This window comes from Bubalus bubalis, chromosome 5 (assembly GCF_019923935.1).
Source record: "Bubalus bubalis isolate 160015118507 breed Murrah chromosome 5, NDDB_SH_1, whole genome shotgun sequence".
Taxonomy (NCBI): domain Eukaryota; kingdom Metazoa; phylum Chordata; class Mammalia; order Artiodactyla; family Bovidae; genus Bubalus; species Bubalus bubalis.
Window position 1 is genome coordinate 15,833,246 of NC_059161.1, and position 8,071 is coordinate 15,841,316.

The 8,071-nt window shown below is 46.3% G+C and overlaps 1 long non-coding RNA gene across 1 annotated transcript; it reads left to right on the forward strand.

Annotated features, from left to right (window-relative positions):
* Positions 1 to 2,610: 2,610 nt before the first annotated feature.
* Positions 2,611 to 4,739, forward strand: LOC123333563. Its single transcript, XR_006550937.1, has 3 exons — positions 2,611 to 2,715; positions 3,085 to 3,198; positions 4,684 to 4,739. It is a non-coding gene; the product is annotated as an uncharacterized LOC123333563 (long non-coding RNA).
* The last annotated feature ends 3,332 nt before the right edge of the window (positions 4,740 to 8,071 follow it).

The window sequence follows — 8,071 nt, forward strand, 5'->3', positions numbered from 1 at the left end:
GGCTAACGGAAAGAGTTGCTTTCTAGGTGAAAGTCTGAGTCCACAGTTTCCTGCGAACAATGAACAAGTTCCGGGGAGAAGTGAGGTCATCACAGAAGAGCTTGGAAGGGTACAAAGCAGCATGTGCTACAGAGAACAGACCCCCTTTCCCCAACTTTCTCCTGGCCTAGCCTGTGGACTCACAGAAGCTTCACCTCCTGTTCCTTCTCTCCACTTCTCTCATCGCTGCAGATCTGCCTGGTGGAAAATTCTGTGCTGGGCACAGGAATACAGGGTGTGTACAAGGCCCTCAGGGAGCTGGTACTGAGAGGGACCGTTGAATTCATACTTATTCAATTCTCATTTCTTGTCCTTTCCTACAAATTTAGTCTTTAGAATCCTATACAGAATTCCCACCCCCATTTCTACAAAGAAATAATCAAGCATCATTTCATTTATTCAACCTCATACCTGCAAAGGGGCATGTACCAGTCATGTCAGGGATATTTCTCCTGCCTTTTTCTTGGTGATGTCTGAGTCTAGGCCAAGATAGAGAGTTGGAAGAGGCAACAGGACACAGGGCACGATGGCCTAGGAGGTCAGGGTCCCCTGTTAAGGCTAGCAGGTCCCGTTTCCTAGGCTGAGGGAAGCCAGCTATAGGATTGTGATTGGTGTAGACTAGGTTTCCTTGACAGTGAGGCATTCCACGTAAGTGAGAAATTATTTATATTTAGATTTGTGATGGGGGCCCCTGCCACTAGGGTGGCCTCCATTTGGAAGGTCCTGATATTTGAGTTAATTTTTATCACATCTTGGGCTTCCTGAGTGGCGCTAGTGGTAAAGAATCCTCATGGCAATGCAGGAGACATGAAAGTCATAGGTTTAATCCCTGGGTTGGGAAGATCTGCTGGAGGACAGCACAGTAATCCACTCCAGTATTCTTCCCTGGAGAATCCCATGGACAGAGGAGCCTGATGGACTACAGTCCATAGGGTCACAGAGTCAGAGATGACTGAAACGACTTAGCACACACCACACATCACATCTTAGTTTATGTTCTTTGGAAGCAGAGCCTGAGATAGGGTTCTAGGGACACCCGATTTATTGATTTATTCAGGAAAAACTTATAAGGGAGGAAGGGATGCTGAAAAGTGAAAGGAAAAGAGTAAAGCATGGAAGAAGTCCAGATCTGATCCCCAGAGAAGTCTGAAGTATAAAGATATCACAGAAATGTCCCCACTATGAAGGAAGAAGGCCAGACTTCTGTGGTTGGGAGGATGAGTGTGTTGAGGGAAGGTGTGGTCAGAGGCATAACCTTGAAGTTGAGGCAGCTCCCATCAGCTGTAAGGGTAACTGCTAGAGACAGGGGGAGCTGTGAGCTCTCCATCTCTGTAGGATGGGGCACCAACCCAGTCAAGGAAACCCAAGTGAGGCACCAAATGAATCCAACCCATGTAGATTCAAATGCAGGGTTCATGTCCACAAGTTAGCATGACCATTATATGAGAGGATTATGAAGAGCCCCTGCGGCAGTAACTGTCCCCTTTGAGACAGGCTGGGACCTGAGACCCCTGGCTGAAAAGCTTGCACCTGGGCACATCTCTCCTCAAACAAAATACAAGGAAACTATATGGGACTAAAAATAACTGCATGCATGCACAGTTAGGTCAAATTCTGGACAAAAGATACAAAGAGACCAAAACACCCAGCTGCCACTTTTCAAGAGCCTGGAACAAAAGCAGGGTATTGTGCATGCCCCCTGCACACAACACCACCTAATGGGTGGGCAGACCACCTAACAGGTGCGCAAACCACCTATGCCACTCCTCTACCCCGACCCCGGACACACCCCTACCTCAAATCATATAAGGAACAAGCTTGCCCTCCCTCCAGGGAGTGAACAAGCAAGGGAAACTGTTGTTTGTTCTCACTTTCCTCTGCTGCAGCAGGGGCCCCATAAAATCTGGCCTGAATTTCTTGTCTGGCCTCTGATCAATTTCTATCAATTAAGAAGGCCAAGAACCCTGATTGGTAACGCCTTCCTCTCCTTTATGGCATTAGAGCCAGAAGTTCTTGATAGACCGGCCCAATCAGAAAATCTACCTGATTCATACTCTGGCTAAGCAAGAAGATAAACCTTCACTGAAATCTATTCCTCTGCACTCCTGGCTCCAACTTCACCTGGTCTTGTGCTCACTCAGTGCTTTTGTTATTTTAATGGCCTCTAAAGAATGGGTTTCTTTCCTGTCTAGAATTCAGCCCTCTACCACAGTGCTTCCCAAACTGTATTCCATGGGGGTTGGGGAATGAAGCCTGTGGTAGGTAATGACTCTCCCAAAGATGTTCACATCCTCATCCATGGTACCTGTGACTGTGTTGTGTTACATGGTAAATGGAACTTTGCAGGTGTGACTAATGGCATGGATCTTCAGATGAAAAGAACATCCTGGTATACCCAGGTGGGCCCAGTCTCATCACATGAGTTCTTAAAAGTTGAAAATCTTCCCTGGCTGTGGTCAGAGAGAAATGAGACAGAAGAACATGGAGGAGAAATTCAAGAAGTGAGTTATTCAACCTACCACTGTTGGCTTTGCAGATAGAGGAAGGGGTCATGAGCCAAGGAATTGGGGCAGCCTTTAGAAGCTGGGAATAGCCCTCGGCTAGCAAGGAGACCTTGGAGACCTTGGTCCTATAACCACAAGGAATTCTGTTCTGCCAAGAGCTGGAATGACCAAGGTAATATCTCTTCCCCTTGAGCCTCAAGAAAGGAACATAGCCCTGCTGACACCTTGATTTTAGCCTGTAGAGACCATCATGAGACCTCTAATCTGCAGATTGTAAGATAAGGCATTTGTGTTGTTTATGCTGTTAAGTTTGTAGTGATTTGGTACAGCAGCAATGGAAAACTAATACGGGGGTCTTGATCAAATAAATTTGGGGAATGCTGCCATCGATTATAGAACATGTTAATCATCTTGTTATAAAAGAGTCATAGTAAAAACAAAGCCAGTAATAAAACATTAATGGAATCAAGTAGCAGATAACTTGTTCACTACAAAGGGAGGGGCTGACACTAATCTGATTCACAATTCTATGTTCCGACAGCATCGTGTGTGCAAATAGAGGGCTTCTGCGGAGTCGCAGCATCAGCATCACACTCCGTTGTCATAGTTACACCCTGAAAAGGAAGATGCCCTGACAAAGACCAGATTGGCTGTGGTAAGTGGTGGGAAGTTACCCTGAGGGGAGCCAGATGCTTCTACATTCATGTCAGAGATGTTTTCTGAAATTTGTATTCAGTCAGCTCTGCCCCAAAGGGACTCATGGTCATTTACGTTTCAAAAACAGGAAGCCTATATTCATGATGGATACTTTCTAATAGCGGGGATTTGTCCTTCTAGGGGAGCAAACATTCACAAACGAAATGTTTTGAAATACATTTTGCCCCAAATTAAGCTTCAACCACTGGTAACTTCTTATACCTCATTTCCTACCCTACTCCAACTCAGTCCCTCCATGCTAGCCACAGGGCTTCCTGTTATACTTTGAATACATCAGGCTTATCCTTCTGTAGGGGTTTGGCACCTGCTCTTCCCTCAGGCTGGAATGTCCTTCCTCCAAATGTCAGCATGCTTCACTTCATCCACTTAAGTGTCTGCCCACCCCAGAGAGGCCATCACTAAGCTCTTTATCTAAAATAGACACATACACCCTTTTATTGTCAGTCTTCTTACCCAACTTTACAGTTACTGTAATTATTTGAGCGGGTGTTTATCATGTCCCCACCAGACTATAAACTACATGAAGGCTAGGGTCTTGCTTCTTGCTCACTGTTGTATCCCCAATTTCTGGCACATGAGAAGTACCCACTAAACACTTGTTGACTATGAGAAGGAATTGTTTGGAGTCTTGATTCTCCCCTGCCCTTCCAGCCCTCTGGCATGTAATCCTGGCTATAGTCCCTCATCCAATTTCTCCCAAATTCAAATTCTTCCCTAGTCCAGTGTGATTGGTATGGAAGATTGCATCTTTTAAAAATGGCCACCATAGTATATATCCCATCTCACATGCCTTTCTTAAAAATTCATGTTGATTCTCCTCCCTTTGAGGAATGTGTCTGCATTCTATCTTCTTGAATCTGGCCTGGCCTGTGACCATGATGGGACTATACAGTGACACTGTGTGACTTCTGAGGTTAAGTAATAAAAGATGAGATATAGAGTTTGCCTCATTCTCTTGGGTCTCTCCCTCTGAGAACACAGCCCTCTTCCTATGCGGATATTCAGGCCTTGTGGAGAGATGATGTATAGATGTCCCGACACACAGCCAAGGTGAGGTCTCAATTCACAACCAGCATCAACTTCCAGATATGTGAGGAAGACTTTACGATGACTCCAGCCCCAACCATTATCCAGCTGCAACTGCAGGAGAGACCCTAGTGAGGACCAGACAGCCAGACAACTGCCCCCACATCCTCGCTGTTGTTCAGTCACTAAGTCATATCTGACTCTTTGCAACCCCATTAACTGCAATACGCCAGATTTCTCTGTCCTTCACTGTCTCCCAGAGTTTGCTCAAACTCATGTCCATTGAGTCAGTGATGCCTCTGAACCATCTCATCCTCTGTCATCGCTTTCTCCTCCTGCCTTCAATCTTTCCCACATCCACAGGAGATCATAATAAAATGATTGTTCTTTTTTTAAGCCCCTAAGTTTGGAGAAGACTCTTGCGAGTCCCTTGGACTGCAAGGAGATCCAACCAGTCCATTCTAAAGGAGATCAGCCCTGGGTGTTCTTTGGAAAGAATGATGCTAAAGCTGAAACTCCAGTACTTTGGCCACCTCATGGGAAGAGTTGACTCATTGGAAAAGACTCTGATGCTGGGAGGGACTGGGGGCAGGAGGAGAAGGGGACGACAGAGGATGAGATGCTGGATGGCATCACCGACTCGATGGATGTGAGTTTGAGTGAACTCCAGGAGTTGGTGACGGACAGGGAGGCCTGGCGTGCTGCGATTCATGGGGTCGCAAAGAGTCGGACACGACTGAGCGACTGAACTGAACTGAACTGAAGTTTAAGGGTGGCTTGTTATATAAGAGTAAACAACTGAAATAGGGAATGTGGAATTGTCTATTAAAAGGTCTGACTTCTAATCTCTGTTTCTGTGCCACTCATGTTTGTCAGTCCCTCTACTTTCCAACCTACAAAACCAGAGCCTGCGTAACTAACTTCCATCCTCGGGTGCTCGGTCATCCTCAGGAACTGTGCTCAGAAAAAAGTCCATATAGCTTTCAATATTTTCCTATTATCACAATTCGGAATCTGCCTGGATTCAGCCACTCTGAAGATTAATAAGTCACTCAGGTCAGCTGGGTTAATGAACTGCACTCCCCTGTCAGTCTTTTCAGCTCCAGGCCCATGCCATCCCTTGTGGCAATTCCTATTCCAACAACACTTGTCATTTACAAGGACAAATTCCATACTTGTCTCTGCACCTCTGAAGCTGGGGCAGACTCTTATAAGGCTGCTCAACGGCTTCCATCAAACACATCTTACTCAAGGCTGAGGGCAAAACCAAGAGCCCCCTGCCTCACTGGGCCGTTTCTGGGCCCAATCTGGGAGAGGTTTTTAGAATAATCAGCGCAGTCACAGTGGGGCCGGATAACAAACCTATGGCCAGAAACTCTCAAATGCAGTCAAACATTCAATCTGGAAAATAAGCTGCAGATGGAAATAATAGGCAAAAAAATTTACAGTGTCTATTGCAGAGAGATTCACTGGGTAGGAGATACAGAACTGGTCAGTATGATAACCGGAGTCTGGCTGATGATCATGGTCTGGTTTCAGTAAGTCCAAGCTTGGATTCTGACTCTGGGAGTCCCTGAGCCTCTCTCAGCCTCAGTTTCCTAGGCTCTAAGCTGAGACTAAGACTAGAATCTCCCTCATAAGGATGTCGAATGGACGAAGCGAACTGATGCTTATAAATGTCAGCACTGGAAACCGAAGCCCTCAGTGAATGGGAGACCTTATCTTTCACTGAGATGGATCACAAAGGCAGTACGGGCTTGGTTAAGGCTGAAAGAGTCTGCCCAGTGATTTATGGATCTGGCATAGGGGAGCTCTGAGATGGGAAAAGCCAGCATGTTGCCTCAGGGATGCTGCAAAAGCCTTCAGCTTTTTATATTTGGAGAAGATATATATCTTCCCCAAACCCAGAACTCCCCTCCGCCTCCTCTGCAGCTGCCACCCCTGGATTGCTTTTGAGTCACTGAAAGTGTAGACCCCTGGGACTCACACCCTGGGAAAACCCTGCCTCCATCCTCTACCAAGTCTCATTTGAAGGGTGGTTGAAGGGCTGACTCACAACACTTAACATAAAACCCGGAGCATCCACTTAATGCCCCTGGTTTCCCACGAACTAGCGGTGGAGCAGTCCATTTGCACAAACCGGCACATACAAAAATAGGCAGTTTGAAATATTCCTGGCAGATGGTGCTAAATATAGACCCAGTGACAGATTGGCCCCATAGCGCAGCTCTTCTCCTGAGCATTAAGAACGTGCAGGAGCCAAGAAGCTTCTCTTTCAGGAAGACTGTAGCAACAAGCCCCAGGATTACCATGCCAGAGAGCTGCTAAGATGCAGAGAAGGGAGGTACCTGAGAGAATGAACACGGGTGCCGTGGTAAGAGGTTCCCAAATTCCACGAGTGCTGGAATGGAAAAAAAAAGGTACAGAGAAGAAATTCGGATGAGCTGGAATTATTTATTGGTCTCCCTGAAGGATCACTACTCTTTCAAGAGGTGTCTTCTAGGAGCAAAATTTAAACTGAAGTAGAGGCAGTGGAGTACACTGATTAAGGGTGGAGGTTTGGGGCTGCAGTGAATGCTTTGAACTCTGGTTTTGCTCCTTAGTAGTTAGTGATACGGGAGAAGGCAATGGCACCCCACTCCGTACTCTTGCCTAGAAAATCCCATGGACAGAGGAGCCTGGAAGGCTGCAGTCCATGGGGTCGCTGAGGGTTGGACACGACTGAGTGACTTCACTTTCATTTTTCACTTTCATGCACTGGAGAAAGCAATGGCAACCCACTCCAGTGTTCTTGCCTGGAGAATCCCAGGGATGGGGAGCCTGGTGGGCTGCCGTCTATGGGGACGCACAGAGTCGGACACAACTGAAGCGACTTAGCAGCAGCAGCAGCAGCAGTTAGTTATATGAGGGCTTCCCTGGTGGCTCAGATGGTAAAGAATCTGCCTGCAGTGCAGGAGACACAGGTTCGATCCCTGGGTCAGGAAGATCCCCTGGAGAAGGGAATGGCAACCCATTCCAGTATTCCTGCCTTTTGGAAATCCCATGGACAAAGGAGCCTGGTGGGCTACAGTTCATGGGGTTGCAAAGAGTCAGACATGACTAAGCGACCAACACTTTCATACACTTTTAGTTATATGAGATTGCTCAAGTTATTTAACCTTTTGCTGCTTCAGTTTTTGCATACACGAAATGAGATAAGAATAATACTTATCTCATATGAAGATTAAGTAGCATAATGTATGTAAAAGCCGTGCATACTGCCTGATACAGAATCACTGTCTCTTGGGTGGTGGCTATCTTATTTAATGGACTTAGGAAGGAGAGAGAGGTACCTAAAATGGCTGAAAAGCTTTAAGGCTTGGAGGAATATTTTGGATATAAACCAAGCCTAAATTAAAAATAAAATCAGGTTGCAAATTCTTAAGCAGTTTCTATATCCACTGAGATTGTATTTGGAATAGGCGATGCCATAAATAGCTACCCCATGGAAAGCAATCACTGTGGGCAGAGTGTTGGCGTGTGAAAGGCTGGCTTCTGTGGGAGAGAGATGATCTAGAGGGGGCTCAGTCATCATCTTAAAAGGGAAGGGAGATCTCTCTTTTCATAAGGAGTGGGCCTTTGAATACTGTGAAATTCCGTGTCTAACTTCCCTGCAGTAAAACTTTTTAAGAGCCAGGAGGATTTTCTCTTAAATTTTAATGCCAATACCTGCCAGTCTGTGGCGAGTGCACCTGAGGGGCCCAAAAGGTGGCCCTGTGCTGTGTTGTCTGCATGCATGCTGTGCT